The sequence below is a fragment of the Schistocerca serialis genome, chromosome 5, assembly GCF_023864345.2.
Source record: "Schistocerca serialis cubense isolate TAMUIC-IGC-003099 chromosome 5, iqSchSeri2.2, whole genome shotgun sequence".
NCBI classification, from domain to species: Eukaryota; Metazoa; Arthropoda; class Insecta; order Orthoptera; family Acrididae; genus Schistocerca; species Schistocerca serialis.
The window spans coordinates 83,096,916-83,120,179 of record NC_064642.1 but is presented as its reverse complement, the minus strand read 5'-3'; positions in this window follow the sequence as shown (position 1 = coordinate 83,120,179).

Sequence of the window (23,264 nt, the reverse complement as noted above, 5' to 3'; positions counted from 1 at the left end):
CATTTCTAACCACAGCAGATAAATGGATCATATGTAGTCTTGTGACATTGGATGTCTGCAATGACGTCTAATCCTTCAAAGTGATTCAAATGGCTCTGAGCACTACGGGACTTAACTTCTGAGGTCATCAGTCCCCTAGAACTTAGAACTACTTTAACCTAACTAACCTACGGACAACACACACATCCATGTCCGAGGCAGGATTCGAACCTGCGACCGTAGCGGTCACACTGTTCCAGACTGTAGCAACTAGAACCGCTCGGCCACCCTGGCAGGCGTCTAATCCTTGTTGTTACCAGTTGCACAAAAGCACACTTGACAAAGAGTTAGTTACACTTTTCAAAGATTACATCTGACCTAAGTGCCGGCCGGAGTGGCCGATCGGTTCTAGGTGCTACAGTCTGGAACCGCGGGACCACTACGGTCGCAGGTTCGAATCCTGCCTCGGCTATGGATGTGTGTGATGTCCTTAGGTTAGTTAGGTTTAAGAAGTTCTAAGTTCTAGGGGACTGATGACCTCAGAAGTTAAGTCCCATAGTGCTCAGAGCCATTTCAACCATTTTTTGTCCTAAGTGATAGCACTGAAGTGGTCTGTACGAGGCAGTTGGACGTATAGACAAGACAGAATGGTGGGAAGGAGGTACCGTCATGATCCTACTATGGATGAGAATGACCGATCTGTTGATACACCAACGCGGGCTATCCAGTATGCGTACAAGGAATGTTACAGCACTCGTAGCAATGTAACACGGCGCAAGAAGAGTGAATGTGAAAAGATCGTAACCAGCAGTGACTGGAGACGAATGTCACGCTTTCTCAGTGACAGTCAGTTACAATCCGGAAAGTTATTTCTGCTGTCCGTGAATTCAGGCGCATTTCAAAGGGACCTGCACTGAATGGACTTTTGGAATTGACTGTATCGCGGAGAGTCACAGTTAACAGCGCCTCATGGTGCTGCATGTATTAAATGGTCTTAATGACACAGAAACCAACCGGTAGTTAACTACAAGCGTGTAGTCTCGTCCGACGAGTTACGATTTCGTCTTATTTCAAATGATGGTGTGTGTCGAGTATTCTGATGGCCCAACCGGTCGTTTAACCCGCAGGCGGAGGCTGAGAGCGAACGTCGGTCTGTGATGTTTTGGGGGTGTTCTTCGTACCATATCTTCGGCTGACTCATTCATGTTACTGTGAACATAAATCGGATTATTTATTTCAACACTATCCCAACACCTGGCGTTGCATGTCTGTGTACTTATTGCAGTCTTCTCTTAGTCCGTCTCCTCCTCTCACCCTCCCCCCCCCCTCCCCCGTGGTCACCTCCTCATACCACCTTCTCTCTCCAGTAGGAGGGTGCTGGTTCTTATCCTCTATCCCACTATTTCTCTCCAAATAGAATGTACTCGTAGTATATTTATCAAGTTTGTCGGAAATTGAGTCAGGGGCTTAGGAGCAGTTTTTTACCCGTAAGTTTGCCCGTTTACACATATATCACATGTACTTAACGTACCTCACACGTATTTGAATACCTAGTTCGCCTATATCTCTAGCGAATCTCGTCCTGCAGATTCGTATTCTCGCAGCTCAATGTTTATGACATCAGATCTCCGGAAACCTGTGTCATACAATAATATAACTTTGTAGGTACATTCAACGGTGTGAGTTGACATTGTCTGAGAAATGTTTTGTGAATATAGTTAGTAGGAAAGAAGTAATAAATTTAAACATATTTCACACTGGGGCCATTTGTCACATATTTCTGTGTTTGTGATGCCATCTCTCCTGAACCACGTACTGTAAAAAGATATTATTTTTTAGGTACTCTGACTGGTATTTGTAAATACTGTCTCCAAAACTTGTCGAGAATGGAGTCAACAATAAAGAATCAATAAATTAAAGAGCCATATCTGATGTGACAGTTTTGCTGCATGAACGACGAAAATGTAATCGGCGATAGGTATTTTTTTGCCCCTTTCATCATTTTGTAGTGGTTTCCAGCGAGAAAAAGTTTCGTAAAGTTTTCAAATTATGTAAAAAGTTTGTTGGAATTCACTTAGTCTTTTCATTATCAAATACTGGATGTTAAAATCTGGGTATTAGCACGTCGCGTGCTTTACATTCAGGTTTCCTACGATCACTCTGCACGAACCACTTTTATACACAATATTTTAACATATTTACATCATAAAAGGATATTGTTTTGAAAATTAAAATTGTTAACTAATTCTTGTTAAATAACTTTATAGAAAATAGAAACAATTATTTCCCATGCTTTGAGTCAAAGAAAATAGTAACACAGATATTACACTATGCATAGGAGAACATAAAAGTTACATGAAGCAAACACAATCGATATCAAACAAAACTATAACACTATTATAAACGGATGCTGTACGTAGTGTATTTCACTCTGGAAATTCACCCAATATGCTCATTTTGATCTAATCACCCCCTCGTCGATATTGCTATGTTAAGCTTGACTGAAGAATATTCTTGGCGTAACTAACCCTCTGTTTCACTTGAACAATTTTTCCAGAAAACGTGTCTCGTACATTACTTTTATGAAAGCAACTTGCAAAGATCGTTTTGGAAAGTAAGCCCGGCTTAGAACAATGGTTTCTTCCTTTCAGTGGAAACACACGCAGAGTTTCTGTCCTTGCCAGTGGTGGCATAAACTGTCTCTCCATTCTGTAGTTGATCTGGTACGACGTGTTTGAGTCTCTGACCACCTGAAATTGAGCTTTCCTCTGAGCTCATTCCGTTCCATACTAATTACAGTCCTCCAGCGGTTGAATCTAGCTTCATGCGGCAAGAGACAAAGGACATTAAAAAGAGGAATACAGTAGGCATATATCCTTCCTCTAAAAGAGGCGGTGGAACACGCTGGCTACTTTGCACATTTGGAGATAAAATTTTGTCTAAATGTACTGAATAGAAACTGTTGCCCATTTTTGTCACAATCTCTATGAAGTTTGTTCGTCGTCGTCGTCGTCTCTCTCTCTCTCTCTCTCTCTCTCTCTCTCTTTTTTCCAACAAACGTACATGTTTTGCTCTGCTTGAACTCCAATAGTTGGGTACCAGTTGACTGCGTGAAATCGAACTCTGGAACAGTGCGTCCATCATATTTGAGATATCCTTTTCAGTCGTGGGTGACTAAATGCGTTAATCATGCGCGCTTCTCGTCATAAATAGGTGCGGAAGAATGTGTGGCATACACACTGTCCGGTGTTTTCTGGTAGTTACAAATCATCTCTAACTTTTTCTTGTGTAGACAGAAATTTTTTTACATCACAAGCGTAGTGGTTAATTCAGCAGGTAGTGAGCACGTGATGGTCAGAGATTAATCTAAGTGGATGTTGTTATCAATTACATGTGGAGAATGTATGTTAGTGATAAGTGATGGAGGACTGTCTGTGCCTGTTAAAGAACAATGTCAGTTTTCTTGAAACCAGTGGCAATGCCGAATTCTCTGCAGCCATACGTAATCCAATCGTTGCTATGACGGCCCTAAAACTCAATTTAGTCTACAAAGTCATCACTGATGGTAAGTAAGAAAAACTGAACGAGTAGTACATGCCATTGCGTGAATGTAACTTTGTTATACGGAGATCTTTCGTGAGCAGAGACTTGTGATCCACATACGCAATAGGTATAAAAGGCAAAGCACGTCACATGAATGCTGGAAGGATATGGTATAAGTGTAGGTGACTACGTTGCCAACTATGACACAAGTATAAATTATCTCCGTTGATCCCACGTTGGATTCTCTGCCAACAGACATTCGTAATTTGAATGTGGTGGAAACAATCGTTGCGATTGAAGAACTGGGTGTGGAAAAGGAATGAAGAAAAGATAGTACGTGTGTAAATAGAGTTTCGAAGGAATTATCCGAACAGGACGAAAATCTGTTAATGCAATCTACATTTACATACAGATAAATGAATGCAATTTCAGAAACAATTGATGATTTATACGAGAGAAAGAGCTTCACAAATTGAGCAAGTCAACAATACTGTGGTCGTCCAATGGTGCAAGCAGTTATTCGGCTATTGATTTGTTAGTTGTTAGAAGTACTTCTGAGGGATATCGTGCCACATTCTGTCAAACTGGCGGTTCATATCGTCCAAATTTCTCGTGCTGGTTCGAGGGCCCTGCCCATAATGCTCCAAACATTCTCAGCTGGGAGAGAGATCCTGTGACCTCACTGGCCAAGGTAGTGTATGGAAATGTTAGCCCAGGATGGTCTGCTGTGAAGGGCAACGAACGGGACTCAGAGTATCGTCGACGTACCCCTGTGATGTAACGGTGCACTAGAAGACCACCAAAGTGGTTCTGCTATGGAATAAAACGGCACGGCAGACCATCACAGCCGGTTGTCGGCCCGTATGGTAGGCGATAATCAGGTTGCTGGCACACCGCATTCCAGGGCGTCTCCAGACATGTATTCGCTGTTCAGCGGAGCTAAGTTCGAAACGGTACTCATGACAGAAGACAGTTCTGCTCCATTCAATAAGATTCCGTCCGCCCCCTGTAGCTGAGTGGTCAGCGCGACAGAAAGTCAGTCCTAAGGGCCCGGGTTCGATTCCCCTCTGGGTCGGAGATTTTCTCCGCTCAGGGACTGGGGTGTTGTGTTGTCCCAATCATCATCATTTCATCCCCACTGACGCGCAAGTCGCCGAAGTGGTGTCAAATCGAAAGACTTGCACCCGGCGAACGGTCTACCCGACGGGACGGCCTAGTCACACGACATTTATTTATAATAAGATTCCAAGCAGAACGTACCCGAGCACCACTGCAAACGGATTTGTTAGGGTACGGAGATCAGTGGCAGTCGGCCCAAGGGCGCCATGAGCTCAGCCCCCTTTCTACGAGCCGTTTACTAACTGCCCTCGTGGTCACTGAAGCACCAGTGGCTATCGGATCGATCATAATGATGAATCTGGGGTTCTCACTGCTTCTCACACGATTATTCCGTCATCACTCTCTGCTGTCTCTCTAGGTCGACCACTCCCTTTTTAACGATTTGTTCCGCCAAGGTACAGCCATTCCGGCCAACATCGTCGAATAGGGGCTTCTGTTTATATGTCGAACGATTCGACGAATACTCCAACCAGCTTCTTCGAGCCTAACTACACGATTCTCTCAAATGCTGACAGCTGCGCATATTGTTGACGCGCCGCCAGGGAGATGCAGGTATTGTCCAATTGAGTACACGGAATCAAATTCGCGAACTTCTTATGCTCTGGTATCGTTGTGCCCTCCTTACCATCCTTGCCACCTGCGCAGTGAAAATGCGCTGCAGACGCTAACTACGTGGCCGTGCGGTTCTAGGCGCTACAGTCTGGAACCGCGTGACCGCTACGGTCGCAGGTTCGAATCCTGCCTCGGGCATAGATGTGTGTGATGTCCTTAGGCTAGTTAGGTTTAAGCAGTTCTAAGTTCTAGGGGACTGATGAGCTCGGAAGTTAAGTTCCATAATGCTCAGAGCCATTTGGACAATTTTTGTAAACGCACCTTTTAGAATGAAACCTTTCGCGAGGAGGTAGGGAGGGAGGATGGTGGTGGAAGGTTACCAAAGACTTTTGGTGCACATAGGCAGTAAACGTAGACGGCACAGACTTCAGCAGGAGCACTGTGATGACATCGGGCGTGTGTGCAGGTGACAGACGATGGCTCGCCTCACGCTGCTTCTGGTGCTCGCCGCGGCACTCGTGGTGAAGGCGTCGCCCTACGGTGACGACTACGGCTACGGCGGGCATCACGACGACAAAGACGAAGATTGGAACGACTTCCAGAGGTACCTGGAGCACGTCAACAGGGACGTCCGCGCGCTCGTCAAGGCCAGCGTGGACTTCCTGAGGTGGCGTGGCGTCCCCGTGAAGAGGGCTCTGGCATACGCCTTGCAAGGTGTTCGGGTCCTGCTGAGGCTGGTGAGTAGCTAACTGTATGCCCGTGATCGGAACGACAGTCTTGGTGGTCTGCCTTCTGCTGCGTGACTAATGAATGCGCAATGTTAGCATTGCCAAGGAACTATTTGTTCCGGCGTGATAATACGCGACTGCTTTCAAGTGAGTCCGTACGGTACGACGGGTTACTTCAAACTCGGTCATGTCTATGACAGCGTCCGAGAAGTTTTACTAGAAACTGGTTCTTGTAGCCAACGCGGTGGAGCCACTAATATCAATGGGGCAGCGATTACTTGTAAAGATACATTAGCCACCTTATGATTTTCCTGGCTGGGGCAATGAATAACCAGATTATGCATATACTCAATGTGAGGGTGAATTAGCCAAGCACAATGGAATTAAGATATATTAATTTTCCCTTTCAGGCTTCAACTGTTAATATTGAATTTAAAAAAAAAGTGCAGCAAAATTTCGCTTGATGCCACGGCCGCACCAGCAAGGTAGCCCAGTCTCTCTCATCTCCAGGCGAGATAACATGACGACGTCAGACATAAAAAGTTTTGTCTCAAGTACAGATAGTGTTGAGGATCAGTGGACAAAGTTCAAAACAATCGTACAATATGCGTTAGATGAGTATGTGCCAAGCAACATCGTAAGAGATGGAAAAGAGCCACCGTGGTACAACAACCGAGTTAGAAAATTGCTGCGGAAGCAAAGGGAACTTCACAGCAAAACATAGCCAAGGCCTTGCAGACAAACAAAAACTACGCGAAGCGAAATGTAGTGTGAGGAGGGCTATGCGAGAGGCGTTCTATGAATTCGAGAGTAAAGTTCTTTGTACTGACTTGGCAAAAAATCCTAAGAAATTTTGGTCTTATGTCAAAGCGGTAGGTGGATCACAAAAAAAAAAAAAGGCCAGACACTCCGTGACCAAAATGGTACTGAAACAGAGGATCGCAGACTAAAGGCCGAAATAATAAATGTCTATTTCCAAAGCTGTTTCACAGATGAAGACTGCACTGTAGTTCCTTCTCTAGATTGTCGCACAAATGACAAAATGGTAGATATCGAAATAGACGACAGAGGGATAGAGAAACAATTAAAATCGCTCAAAAGAGGAAAGGCCGCTGGACCTGATGGGATACCAGTTCGATTTTACACAGAATACGCGAAGGAACTTGCCCCCCTTCTTGCAGCGGTGTACCGTAGGTCTCTAGAAGAGCGTAGCGTTCCAAAGGATTGGAAAAGGGCACAGGTCATCCCCGTTTTCAAGAAGGGACGTCGAACTGATGTGCAGAACTATAGACCTATATCTCTAACGTCGATCAGTTGTAGAATTTTGGAACACGTATTATGTTCGAGTATAATGACTTTTCTGAAGACTAGAAATCTACTCTGTAGGAATCAGCACGGGTTACGAAAAAGACGGTCGTGTGAAACCCAGCTCGCGCTATTCGTCCACGAGACTCAGAGGGCCATAGACACGGGTTCACAGGTAGATGCCGTGTTCCTTGACTTCCTCAAGGCGTTCGATACAGTTCCCCACAGTCGTTTAATGAACAAAGTAAGAGCATATGGACTATCAGACCAATTGTGTGATTGGATTTATGAGTTCCTAGATAACAGAACGCAGCATGTCGTTCTCAATGGAGAGAAGTCTTCCGAAGTAATTTCAGGTGTGCCGCAGGGGAGTGTCATAGGACCGTTGCTATTCACAATATACATAAATGACTTGGTGGATGACATCGGAAGTTCACTGAGGCTTTTTGCAGATGATGCTGTGGTGTATCGAGAGGTTGTAAAAATGGAAAATTGTACTGAAATGCAGGAGGATCTGCAGCGAATTGACGCATGGTGCAGGGAATGGCAATTGAATATCAATGTAGACAAGTGTAGTGTGCTGCGAATACATACAAAGATAGATCCCTTATCATTTAGCTACAAAAAAGCAGGTCAGCAACTGGAAGCAGTTAATTCCATAAATTATCTGGGAGTACGCATTAGGAGTGATTTAAAATGGAATGACCATATAAAGTTGATCGTCGGTAAAGCAGATGCCAGACTGAGATTCATTGGAAGAATCCTAAGGAAATGCAATCCGAAAACAAAGGAACTAGGTTACAGTACGCTTGTTGGCCCACTGCTTGAATACTGCTCAGCAGTGTGGGATCCGTACCAGATAGGGTTGATAGAAGAGATACAGAAGATCCAACGGAGAGCAGCGCGCTTCGTTACAGGATCATTTAGTAATCGCGAAAGCGTTACGGAGATGATAGATAAACTCCAATGGAAGACTCTGCAGGAGAGACGCTCAGTAGCTCGGTACGGGCTTTTGGTGAAGTTTCGAGAACATACCTTCACCGAGGAGTCAAGCAGTATATTGCTCCCTCCTACGTATATCTCGCGAAGAGACCATGAGGATAAAATCAGAGAGATTAGAGGCCACACAGATGCATACCGACAATCCTTCTTTCCACGAACAATACGAGACTGGAATAGAAGGGAGAACCGATAGAGGTACTCAGGGTACCCTCCGCCACACACCGTCAGGTGGCTTGCGGAGTATGGATGTAGATGTAGATGTAGAAAAGGCTGCTCTCGGCAGACGTCCAAGAAAACGCATCTATAACACACTAAGATTGTCCACAAGCAGGCGGAAACGGAATGAACCAAATTCAGTTACAGACATACGTAACAAGACAGCAGATTTGTCAGGCTTTGGTGGGTACCTGAGAAAATTCAGGACGGGAGCGGACAGAAGACCAGGAGGCAGTAATGACACACGTACACAAACGCACAGCAGTGGCTTAACAGCATGAATAAATAAGCTGGGCACGCCGGTATAGCAAACACAGGAAGAATCTCAGATCCACCTGGAAGCCGACGCCTGTGTCCAACCCAACGCCCGAATTCGAAACTTTATGGCAAATATTAGATTTAAACACTCAAATTCACTGTTGTCATTTAAATAACAATACCATAATGGCAACCAGAGCTCTGGTAAAAATTCATCATGCGTGGCACAGATTTAAATCTGCATGAACAATAACCACTCTTTAGTTTATCAAACAGTCTTTAATCGCAGAACGCTCCCTTACTCGTGCTGCCTATACAGATGCTTTTACAACTGTTAGAAACTCTAATTCCATCATAGGATAGCCAAGCAATAACGAGGCCAATCAGGAGCGGCCATTAATTCAGCAAATTAACACAATGACGAGAGGCAGCTCACCGCTATTGTAAAGCTCATCGAGTTCAGTTTAAATTAGGAACAAGACAGCAATCTGCGCTCGTGCCCACATTAGAGGTTCCAGACTCAAGGGCTTGCAAGGTGAGAAATACATTGCACATGCACCATTAAGCTCTCACTACGTTCACTTGAGACAAGAACCAGCCACTAGCAGCTGTCAAGGTGAAAAAATACTGTCCGGCGGAACGCGCTAGCCGCTTCTCAGGGAAGACGCGGACACGCCCCCCCCCCCCCCCCCCCCCCCTCCTGCAGCTCAGCCTCGGCGATACGACCCCGGAAGAATACCAACTTTTGCCGACGTCGTAGCAGGCAGGGGACGTCTACTGTCAACTGGTGTCCGCTCATAACTGCCCACGGTTCGGAGCCACACCTCCTAGGTGCGCGGAAACGGCTAGCAGGCGGCGGTGCAGCTCAGACCTAAGGCGCAACGGAAGATAGCTCAAACGTGCTAACAGATGTATCGCGGGCGAGCCAAACGCTTCAAGCCGTTCAGAAACATATAACCCGCTCTCAGCGCTCACTCAAGACCAATAAGGAGCTGAAATATTTATTTCTCACTTTGAGGTTCGCCGATGACATTGTAATTCTGTCAGAGACAGCAAAGGTCTTGGAAGAGCAGTTGAACGGAATGGATGGTGTCTTGAAGGGAGGATATAAGATGAACATCAACAAAAGCAAAACGAGGATAATGGAATGTAGTCGAATTAAGTCGGGTGATGCTGAGGGAATTAGATTAGGAAATGAGACACTTAAAGTAGTAAAGGAGTCTTGCTATTTGGGGAGCAAAATAACTGATGATGGTCGAAGGAGAGACGATATCAAATGTAGACTGGCAATGGCAAGGAAAGCGTTTCTGAAGAAGAGAAATTTGTTAACATCGAGTATAGATTTAAGTGTCAGGAAGTCGTTTCTGAAAGTATTTGTATGGAGTGTAGCCACGTATGGAAGTGAAATGCTGAAGATTAGATGGGTAGATCACATAACTAATGAGGAGGTATTGAATAGAATTGGGGGGAAGAGGAGTATGTGGCACAACTTGACAAAAAGGAAGGACCGGTTACTAGGACATGTTCTGAGGCATCAAGGGATCACAAATTTAGCATTGGAGGGCAGCGTCGAAGGTAAAAATCGTAGAGGGAGACCAAGAGATGAATACACTAAGCAGATTCAGAAGGATGTGGGTTGCAGTAAGTACTGGGAGATGAAGAAGCTTGCTCAGGATAGGGTAGCATGGAGAGCTGCATCAAACCATTCGCAGGACGGAAGAGCACAACAACAACATCGTCAGTGTAACTAAAAATACTTAGGGCACACAGGAGCTACCTTTTATACAGCGTGATCCTTATTAACGTTTAAAAACTCCTCAATTGACGTAGACGACACTGATACAATTTATGCAAGATGCATTGGTCTGAAAATGTCGGAAAATACACCAAAAGTGGACGAAAAATATTGAACATGTGACGTTACCAGTTGACGTATCTCTCCGCACGTGGAGCAATTAGGATTGTCGATCATACCCTCGCCGGTAGGGGACAGCGTTACACGTTAATTGCTGGGTTACTTGGTTTTCGAACACCGTTTGCAGATGTGACCTGCTGTAAAATTATAGGTTACAAAATTATTGTCCTCGCTGTAACCAAAGAACGCTGTTCTTATTTTCTGTTTCTTTCCTCTTTCCCCTTCGTTTTTTTTAACTTACTTTATTTAGTAAAGAACACGTAGGTCGTTTACTGGTAGCGATGCAATTCGAAACCTTATAGTTATTTACTTTTGACGCTATGTTTTAGGTTTTTATTGTCCTGTACTTTACAGCTGGCCAAAGGCTGTGCCACTGTGGTAACACCGGTTCCCGTCAGATCACCGAAGTTAAGCGCTGTCGGGGTGGGCTAGCACTGGTCTGGGTCACCATCCGTTCTGTCCAGCGCTGTTGGCAAGCGGGGTGCACTCAGCCCTTGTGAGGCAAACTGAGGAGCTACTTGATTGAGAAGCAGCCGCTCCGGTCACGAAAACTGACAACGGCCGGGAGAGCGATGTGCTGACCACATGCCCCTCCATATCCGCATCCACTAATGGCTCTGGGGTGAGGATGACACGGCGGCCGGTCGGTACCGTTCGGCCTTCAGGGCCTGGTCGGATGAAGAGAGAGTACTTTAGAAGTAACCAGCGGAAACCGCGAGGCCGTTAAACAAAATAACGAATATCACCTCAACGTAAGCCCACAATTCTCTAAAGCAATGCAAAAAAATACTGCCTGCCAGACGCAAAGCTCGAACTCTGAGACTCTGAGACCATCGCGCTAGAGTTGCACACGTAGGCACGTAGCCGTATCAAGGTGAATAGTTAACTTAGGTTCAGACAATCAGGTGTGACAGACCAATAGGTTTGAGCGCTGTACGTGCGGCGAGCTACGTCATATTAGTGATCTTCCATGTTCAGCATTTGTCATCCACTTTTGGGGTACTTCCCGACATTTGCGACGTCATGTGTCTCAAATTACATGTCTCAGAGTTATCTACGACGCTTCGGAGTTTTTAAGACGTCAATTGGAATCATACTGTAGGTTGGTATGCTCAGTGTGAAAAGCTTTTTGCCATTGTAAGCGTCTTGGCCTCTTGTAGTTTGCGCAAGCAGTTCTCTTTGGATTTGTAAAAGAAGGACAGGCAGTTAGTCACCTAAATTAATATATAAAAGTGTACACCGGATTAAGTAATCAACAAAGTAGCATTCCGATAGTTTATGGTTTATGGTAGTTTTCTCTTATAAGTCGATTAAAGGAATATGAGTGCAACAGTACCGGCTTGAAGTAGCCTTCCGATACTACTTAGATTTTTAATTTTCACTCGGTTACACGAGTTATTCTCCTGCTCGATTAATAGCCTGAGATAATTTTCACGAAAAATTAATAAATTCCACATTTTGTTTACCGTGTGTAGTGTTTAGTACCACTTCTCCACTTTTGTTAGTTAAACTCTAGTCATAAACAGTACACATTTTCCAGCGATTGCCACTGATTAATATACTTCCTTTTGCAGTGGGCGAAAATACTTAATAAGGAAAAGGACTTCCAGCACGATATAAGTTCACTGGACGACGCCAAGGAAGAGGTATGTAGTGACACGTATATTTCCGGTTCACTTAAAAGATACTTGAATACTGCCTGAGAAATGTTGTCATTGAATGAAGTGTGTTGGGATGTAGAAGGCTCTTGTGAGGTTAATAGCCACTACTGTCACAGTTTGTAGGGATTCGAGGCTTGTCCAGATGCGAGATAAGCAGTGCTCTCAGACTTGGTACGTTACTGGTTAACAATCAGTCTGACAGAAATCGGAACAGAGAAATTTCTATCTAATCTCCAGTCTTGTTTGATGTATTAAATATCCTGTCATTTATGAGGGTCATTTATGTCTCTTCCGATGATTCTGGTATTTCCTCAAATTTTTAATGTCAGTTTTTAATATATGTAATTTCCTTATTTCATAATGCGCAGTTTCTTTTAATGTGAAATTCTCAATCTTTCATGAGGGTCATTAAGTCTATTTTAATGAGTTTTTGGATTTCCGCAGTTTATTAAAGTACATTTTGAATTACTCCTTGTACTAGATACAACCTGCAGTTTTACGTAGTGGTTTCTATTTCGGGAAAAAAGTATATTATACAAGAATGTGATACACATAACTACTGGCGATATATTTTCGAGTGTCCAGCAGAGCAAGTGACTGCGTTTACAAATACAACACGACAAGCTGCGGACCACGAAGTAAGTACTGGATGGTACAGGTGTGATGCCCATGGACCGCAATACAGTATAAACTATAGGCTTGATCATAAGTATGTCGGTAATTTTAGAAGATAACTGTAGGGAAACTACGATACATACAAAAAAGTTGAAAAATCTGTGTATAGAGCAGCTTCTCAAATTTTCTAGTCGTAGACGGCAGGTCAGTCAGAATATGTAGACAGATCATTCGCTGCATATTGTCACATGAAATTAGTTCGCTCATGTAGGTAGCCACACCATTTATCAGATTTCCAAAACAGGCTCTTGCATGCCTTTCTGGACAATTCATGTCAGCTATCCCAGTCACTTGCGTAGACGTTTGTTGCATCACAATCCGTGTCCGTATTATGCACCTACATTAAGAATTAAAACATTTATGACTCATTTATCCTAAGCAATGACTGAAGAAGCAGACACTGGCGACGATTTTACAGCTGTACTAAATTTATGAAATTCATTCGCAGTTGTGAAATTTTCCTTACGTTAATTGTGTTAGTCATGAAGGTCTTACTCACTGGTTACAGATTAAAATTTTCGCCGCACTGGGATTCGAACGTGGATATCCCATTTGTGGCAAGCGGTCGCCATAAGCACTTCGGCTGTCCGAGCATGCTTCCAGAATCGACCTCCATATACCACTGTCTACAATCCCCATCACTCCCAACTTTATTTGGCTTTCCGCTACAGAATTTCGAGGAGAGACGTTAGTGTTACGACCGACATTTTGCTCGTCGAGGCTCGTAATACACATTTTTAAAAACGTTTGAAGAAACAAACGTTGGTGACGATCTTCTTACTACTAAATTTGTGAAACGACGATCTTAATACTAACGTTGAATGCGTTTGTCTCCTTAACCATTGGTCCGGAATCCTACTGACGTTGCTAGCAATGCGGTCGTCGATGGTATTGCACATGAAGGCTTAGGTCGGTCCCGGAATAATGCCCCGATAGCCGATGTGGTTAAGGCGACAGCTCGTGACAAGCAGGAAATCCGGGTCTGAACCAAAGTGCGGCACAAATCTTCATTTGTCACCAACAGGTAATATCTTCATTCCTAATGCAGCTAATGTCAGAAATGCTCCGAAGTCGCGAATATATTTTATTTAAGAGATGCTGTACCCACTGATGTGCGTATGTATGTTGCATGTCCAGTAAGTTTCACGCAGCCGTCTCCTGAAACCCTGGAAGTACTTACGAATAAACCCATATAGCGCTGGAACAGTGATGGAGGCGTATTACGGGTGTGCCACGGTCTCCTTCAGTTTGTTGGCATCTGCTGCCCTGTGGACTGCCTCCAAGTATTTCTTGATACTCGGATACATTTCTTGATAAACGACAGTGCTGGCGCCTTGCCAGGGACGCGACGCCTTGTAATGAGTTTTCAGTGTGGGCTGTACTCAAGAAGATTGGCAACAGGCATTTTACTTCAAGAGAACTGACCTGCAACTGGGTCGGCATTACAGGCTGAATGGTGTGTAACATCCTAGAAAAGTCGATGCCCCCTGATAGACTATTTTACCGAAAGCTATACAAACACCGGCAACGGCCTCTCGTGAGACCACCGAAGTTAAGCGCTGTCGGGCGTGGCAGGCACTTGTATGGGTGATCGTCCAGTCGCCATGCGCTGTTGCCATTTTTCTGGGTGCTCTCAGCCTCGTGATGTCAGTGGAGGAGCTACTGGACCGAATAGTAGCGGCTCCGGTCAAAGAAAACCATCATAACGACTGGGAGAGCGGTGTGCTGATCACATACCCCCCCCCCCCCCCATCCGCCTCCTCAACTGAGGATAACACGGCGGTTGGATGGTCCCTATGGGCCACTTGTGGCCTGAAGACGGAGTGCTAATACAAACACCGCGCTTGAAGGCTTGAGATGTCATCGGGCGTTATGGACAGTTCCAACTGTTCCAAGCTTCAGCCATTCTCAGCAAAGACCATGCACCGTCACAGCTGTAGAGTCTGAAGTCGTCCCACATAAGAGTTCAAGTTACAATGACTGTCTGAAGCTGTGTTCGCTTCACGGAATGTTCTAGGGTCCACCTCTGCACAGTAATATTGACAACATCGTTCAATTCGCTGCACTAGTTCTTCAGCCGGATAAACTGAAGTGCTGTTAGGTTTTGATGTGACCTCTAACAGAAAAATCCAAGGAATGTGTTCAGGCTAAATTAGAGGGCTAATCCAGGGACTGCATCCTGCTCTGTTTTTGTGTGTTAGACGACTTCTTACAGCAGCAGCTAAGCGAGCCGGTACCCCATCATTACGTACCACAATCATCAACCATACAATGAGGCTAAAATCTGAGTCAATTTAGACGGAAAGGCTACATTTGAAAAACATTTATACTAACTAGAACAATGGTTCAAATGGCTCTGAGCACTATCGGACTTAATAGCTGAGGTCATCAGTCCCCTAGAACTTAGAACTACTTAAACCTAACTAACCTAAGGACATCACACACATCCATGCCCGAGGCAGGATTCGAACCTGCGACCGTAGCGGTCGCGCGGTTCCAGACAGTAGCGCCTAGAACCGCTCGGCCACTCCGGCCGGCACTAGAACAATATTTCATACTGAAATCAGTAGAGGCTCGTGACCACACTTAAACAAATATCTCGCCAACTGATCGTTTACTGACAAATGTTTGCTGGCCCTCACTTGACTTCACTAACCTATTTACCAACGTCCCCTTTAAGGAAACTAGTGAACCTACAAAATGTAACTGATGTCCACAAAAAAATTAGCACAACAGAAACCACAGGGCTTGTAGAAAAGCAGGAGCTCGTCCTGCCCTAAATTATCTCACATTTAATAACAAGATGTTTTATGAAAATCAAGGCTTTGTGGTGGCAAATAGCTTCGCTGGCACTTTAACTGACATTTTCATTAATGACTTGTAAGTTAAATTTTTGAATAAATTTCCAGATTGTAAAGAACATAGCATCTACTACAAAAGTTACATAGATGTCATGTTAGTGATGTTAAAAGGAAGCCCGAAGAACAATTACGTCTTCACACAACGGTTCTGTTCCATGTATCGAAAAATTAACATCGTTACCGAAACAGAAAAAAAACTTCTTTAACAGTTTTGGATTAACCATTTCCAAAATAGCCAATAGTTGTCCATTCGTTATTTACGTAAAAACCACATGTACATTCATCATCATTCACGCAAATATTGCCACCTGCTGCAGTAAAAGAGACCTTTTTCTTTTTTTTTTCTTTTTTTTTACTTCCATGCTTCAGAACTGCCATTAGATAATCATGAAACATGTAAGGAACTAAATATAACTAAACAAACAGTAGTGGCAAGCTGGTACAGAGAAAGCTTTGTCACGCGACTGTACAACAAAATTAAGAAACAAGAGCAATACAAACACTTATGACCACCGAACTTTCTCCGGATGATATATTTCGAACGTATTTCTCAACAGTTAGAGCAGCAAGTAAAAATACGACCGATAGACAGCGACTTTCATATAAATAACATTCTAGAAATGCAGCGCAGGTATAAGTGACAAAAGGAACGAGTTTTTGAATTTAGGCGCCTATAGAAAACAATGATATAATACAGCTATCGTGAGAAATTTTACCTAGGGCAAAAGTTTTACTTTCAAGGAACACGCTCATCCATAAAACAACACTGTATTTGGACTGCAACTGACTGCTCGATAACATACTATAACCAACATTGTCTATAATATTCAGGTTGTACACACTGCCCCTGAAGGACGTCTATTGAATCTTTTGGAAGGGAGAGATTTCGCCACACCTCAAAAACTTCTTAATTCACAAGGTGAATTCATGTCCAACACCTTCTTTGCTACATTGTAGGTCTTGTAAGTATTATATACCCTGGTAGGTCTCTGCTCCTTACCTTGGGCTCAACATTGTTGTTGCTTCGGCTTCAGCGAGCAATTGATCAAGAACTTATTTATTCACTTATTTATACATCGCGCAAGTCACAGACCATTCCTGGAAGCTACCTTTTATGATTTTAACCGTAGGGGATTGTCACTTTTATTTAGCTTTGGAGCTTTTATTAATTTCATTTCTCATTCTCTCCATTTTTATTACGTCTTGACTCCGTCCGCCAACTGTTCCTCGGATCTGTTTCTGATGTACCTGCTGTAGCCTTATCACTTGACAAGTTGCTGTCAATAAATTTTGTTACAATGCACATGGCAAATGCACGCATTGCCATTCAGCTACCCTATAGAATTTGAAGCAATATTTCCCATTAGACTCTTGTTATACCTCTGCCTACCTGTCAGTTGCATTTCAATGTATTCAGTTTAGGTATATGTAGACGTAGTATAAGACAACATTTCTGACTCTGTATTACGCCGTTACGAACTACAGTCCGTGAATGACATCTAACAGCCACACCCCCCCCCTTCCCCCCCCCCCCCCACCCATCAGCCGCTTATACCGGTGTTCTATCATGATATTACCCTATGTGAAAATGCCACACATGGCTATATATTTATATATTTTAATTGATTTCCCTGTTGACTTCATGAAGACAAGTATGCCTGCTAACTTTCCAGTCTATGTATATTACGAAACTGCTTATTTCAGTTGATAGCCTACATTATCTAAATTTTTTTATAACATACGCACATTTCTGTATTTAATCAGTATGACTGAAACCGCTTACTGAACAAATATTTGTGACCACTGAACTGTTATTGCGTATTCAGATAAGCATATAGATATTAGTTTTACAAATTCAAAAGCCTTTCTCTTGTTGCAAGGAAAAGGCATTTGAATTTATAATATGAATATCGATTTCATCTGCATTTTCAGACTTATTTATTTCTTTTAGGCACGTCTCTCAGCACCGTGGGCAGATAAAGAAATAAAGGAAGCAGAGAAAAAGCTCCCTGACGACCTGGTTAAGTGCCTCAAGGAGATTGTAAGTACATCTGTCGAACTATGAGTGGGCGAACGGCTCATTGCAAATACGAACAAAATGACTTTCGTCTCTGTCTCTGTCCCTTTCTCTCTCTCTCTCTCTCTCTTTCTCTCTCTCTGTCCCTCTCTAACTCATCAGTCCTCAGTTCATGAGTCTCTCCAATTCTCTGATGCTTGCTGCTGCCTTCCATCTATTCCTATCGTGCAACAGTCTTGTCATTTACATGCGTTTAAGACATCTGTATATGTACAAGATCTGTTTTGCATTTTCTATTCATTGTCAGCCATTAAGAATGTTCCCTTCCCCTGTGCTTTTCTTGATGGATGGTGAGGCAGATAACATTCTAAACAGTCATTCTGCGAGAGTCTGCACTTGATATGAATCTTCTACAACTTTTGTACCTCAATGTTCTATAGTTTGAGTCCTCCGCAATTTAGTGATTACGGTGCTGTATTAATTAGTGGCTGAGACGGCTTACTAATCACTCACAGTACTGTCTCAGAAAGTGTAGGTTGTTACTAATTAGGTACGACAGTGTCAGTTTATTACTCTCCGAAAATGTTACAAGCAATATTTCCAGTTCCACGCCCATGGTCATGACGGATCCAACACATTTGGAGGGCAGCTTTCTTTCCCTTTGAGACTACAGTTTGCACGGGGCCAGGGTCCTGTGCCTACGTCTCACAAAGTAATTGAACAGCACGTCTTTGCTCCGAGTGATTCCCTGTTATTTCGTACCTCGAATAGACCTCTTTTCTTTGAAACGACTTTCGATACTCCATTAGTAATTGAGCTGTGCAATCTAGTCCGGCATCAGCTTCTTTTCTTTCGGACACTTCGTGGAAACACGGCAGAAACCCAATATAGCGCCACAGAAGGCGCTAGTCGCGACTGTAGAAAAAGTTCTACTAGGGTTAGCAGCAAATAATTATGTTGATGATTATCAGTGTTCACAAGGTTTATTGTACTATATGAATTTAATTTTCAATTACTATGAGTTACTTTACTCAGAGAGTTTTACTTAACGTACACTGCTGGTATAATTACCTGTATTGAATGGTTTGGCCAGTGGAACGAATACTTTACGCTTAATTTTGAAATACAATTTTCGCTTTAAAGTATTTCGTCATTTAATAGTTGGTGTAACATTTCCAATCACATAATGAGCATCTCATATGTATTGCACCTAAACCTAGAATTACACATTAGCCAGTCGTTACGCTAAAAATCTGTAGCAGAACACTCGAATTCAGCTATTAACGTGATATACGGCCGAATCAGTATCAGCTGACAGCAACAAAAGTATCAAGTCATGCAGTTGTATTTCTTTTGTACCACAAAACCTTACGTAATAATCATTTCAGCTATCATGGAAAAAAATTGCGGATAATCTAGTTTACTGGTCATCATTTGAATTGTACAAGAGCAAGCAGTTCTGATGCTCCGTGAAGTTTCCGGCAAGTTTCGGTGTAGAAAGTTCAATTGCGGTCAAACCTGCGGCTTCATTCCTCTTTCATCGCACTTGGGCTTTGTTTATTTTACCACAAATATCACACACTGTCATGGCAACCTTTATAGCATTCGAGCAGAATATTGCATAAAGTGACGTCGATGTGTTCTTCGAAAACTTAATCGCACACTTCACATTCTGCATCTACATCTACATCCATACTCCGCAAGCCACCTGACGGTGTGTGGCGGAGGGTACCTTGAGTACCTCTATCGGTTCTCCCTTCTATTCCAGTCTCGTATTGTTCGTGGGAAGACGGATTGTCGGTATGCTTCTGTGTGGGCTCTAATCTCTCTGATTTTATTCTCATGGTCTCTTCGCGAGATATACGTAGGAGGGAGCAATATACTGCTTGACTCCTCGGTGAAGGTATGTTCTCGAAACTTTAACGAAAGCCCGTACCGAGCTACTGAGCGTCTCTCCTGCCAAGTCTTCCACTGGAGTTTATCTATCATCCCCGTAACGCTTTCGCGATTACTAAATGATCCTGTAACGAAGCGCGCTGCTCTCCGTTGAATCTTCTCTATCTCTTCTATCAACCCTATCTGGTACGGATCTCACTCTGCTGAGCAGTATTCAAGCAGTGGGCGAACAAGCGTACTGTAACCTACTTCCTTTGTTTTCGGATTGCATTTCCTTAGGATTCTTCCAATGAATCTCAGTCTGGCATCTGCTTTACCGACGACAACTTTATATGATCGTTCCATTTTAAATTGCTCCTAATGCGTACTCTCAGATGATTTATGGAATTAACTGCTTCCAGTTGCTGACCTGCTATTTTGTAGCTAAATGATAAGGGATCTATCTTTCTATGTATTCGCAGCACATTACAATTGTCTACATTGAGATTCAATTGCCATTCCCTGCACCATGCGTCAATTCGCTGCAGATCCTCCTGCATTTCAGTACAATTTTCCATTGTTACAACCTCTCGATACACCACAGCATCATCTGCAAAAAGCCTCAGTGAACTTCCGATGTCATCCACAAGGTCATTTATGTATATTGTGAATAGCAACGGTCCTATGACACTCCCCTGCGGCACACCTGAAATTACTCTTACTTCGGAAGACTTCTCTCCATTGAGAATGACATGTTGCGTTCTGTTATCTAGGAACTCTTCAATCCAATCACACAATTGGTCTGATAGTCCATATGCATTGGCGTTATCCACACACTTTGAGCTGGTTACAGTAGCAGATACACCACGGTTCCATATTCATAATGTTACCTCGATTAAATAACACTGACACCTTCACGGTGGTTCTTCTCTCGGTGACATTTGTCACCGCATTACGCCATCTGATTTTCAATATCCGTCTATGGCACGATGGTCATATATCTTGGTGAGTTTTTCGCTACACTTCATTACTTTCGCGGTGTATAGCAACGTGTTAGCGAATCTGATGTCCTTTCTCTCTGAACTTTAATTAGACTCCTGAAACTTTCATTTATTTCCATCGTTGCTTCTTCATTGTACATGCTGAACAGTGATGATGAAAGGTTGCATCACTTCCTTATGCCCTTCCTAAACCGGACACTTCGTTATTGGTGTAAATTATTAATGTTCCCAGTTGATTCTTGTATATTTGTATATTGCCCGTCTATCCCTAGGGCTTATGGCTGTTTCTCCAAAATTTCGAATATTTGACACAATTTACCATTGTCCAACGCATTTTCTGGGTAAGCAGATCCTATGAACATATCCTGCTTCTGCTATCAACTGCAATGTCAGAACTGTCTCTCCGAAGCCAAATTGATCGCCATCTTGGTAACGCTTGATTTTGTTTTGCATTCATTTGTATATTATTCCTGTCAGCAGCTTTGGTGCCTGACCTTCTAAACGAATTGTACGATACTTTTCGACCGAACTGTCCTTGATATCTTCGGAATTTGGTGGATGAGATGTTTCCAAAGCTCTTATGCTATATCTCCAGTTTCATCGGGTCTACACACGACCCTCAATAAGTGTAGAAATTCCGAAGGAATTATTTGCTCTCAAGCCTTCAATGCTCTGATGAACTCTGTTACTGGGCCCCTATAACTTCTATATCGACTCACATTTCCTGTTCTATCACGTCATGAGACAGTTCCTACCCACTTTAGTGTACTCTTTCTATCCGTCCTTTCACTGCTCAGCGTTTAACACTGTGCTATTAATGCTGACGCCTTCGATTTCAAATTTCACGGAAAATTGCTTTGACTTTTCTATTTACTGAATCTATCCTTCCGACCACCACTTCCTTTTTAATTTCTTCATATTTTCTTGCAGCTACTTGGGAATAGTTCTCTGCATTTTCTGTTTATTTCATTCGTGACATGCTTCATTGTTCCAGTCTTATCCTGAGCATTTTTGTTCTTGTTTCTTTCGTCAGTCAGTTGCTGTATGTATACTGTTATACAATATTACTTCCCAATTGCCTTCGTTGTACCAATAATGGTCTCTCCAACATCTATGACCGCCGTTTTTAGAGATTCAAATTCCTTTCCAGCTGAACTCTCTACTGTGGTGTTTATTATCGCAGTAACTACAGCCTCAGAGGATTTCAAACGTACGTTATCATTCCTCAGTACTTGGCCCCACTTCATTGGTTTCCTGTCGGTTCTCTTAAAGTCAAGCTTACTCATCATCATTACTGAATTGTGATTTGAAACAATGTCTGCTACTCGGTACACCTTACAAACTAATATCAGATTTCTGAAGCTGTATCTCACTATTATGCAGCTGGTATCTTCCCCTTTCACCTGGCCTTTTCCAAGGACCTTCTCCTCTTTTGAATTTTGAACAGTGTACACGTCCTTACTGTATGTATGAAACTTGTTCCAGAACTCAGTTCATCTTCGCCCTGTCTCATTTCTACTACGATGCCAATATTCTCCCTTTAACTCTTTCTTCTGTTCCCTCCCCTAGCCTAGCGAGAATTCACTCACGAAACAAAGAAGTTTCTGTCCCATTTGCCGAGTCCAGATTGCCTAATTCTTAGTTTACCAGTATTCCACACCATTACTGCTGTTCTTCTTTGACAAAATTAGGCTTCCCTTATACAAATTTCGGTCTAAATTTGGTAAGACAATAAGAGTCTGGATATTTACATAGTCGTATTTCTCCTCATCAATAGAAATCTATTGAAACATGTTAATGCTACATCTAGAAACCCAATTTTCAAACTTATAGGGTGTTCCACAGCTGGTGTACGGAAAGGTCCATCACATTTCCAGCCTATGCAGTGCATAAATGAAGGACCCATCCAAAAGTGTAATATTTGCTGATGAGATAAATATACTGACAGAAGACCCAATCACATGCTTATGAGACAGACTGAAGGATAATAGAACATGCTTATAACTGGACCAGAACGGACAGATTATGCTATAATCCTACAAAGACTCTTATTACACAAGTGTAAATAGCTAAAAATCACTCACTAAAAACCACGGCGGTCATACACGGGATGAGATACCACGTGCGAAGTTCCTGGGCATAGACATAGATAATAAATCGGGTGACATCTACAGATAAACAAATTAATCAAAAAAACTAAGTTTTGGCAGTTTCTTCATCACAAATATATCTCTCTTTATGTTGACCTGCAGATGAGATAAGCAATATTCTTAGCGAGCTTACCATAAGTAAGCAATGCCGATTAAAGGGATATTAGTTCTACAGCATTGGATACTCTGCAAATCACATTTAAGTGCCTGGCAGATGGTTCATCGAACCACCTTCACAATTCTCTACTATTCCAATCTCGTATAGCGATCGGGAAGAATGAACACTCATATCTATCCGTACGAGCTCTGATTTCCCTTATTTTATCGTGGTGATCGTTCCTCACTATGTAGGTCGGTGTCGACAAAATATTTTCGCATTCGAAGGAGAAAGTTGGTGATTGGAATTT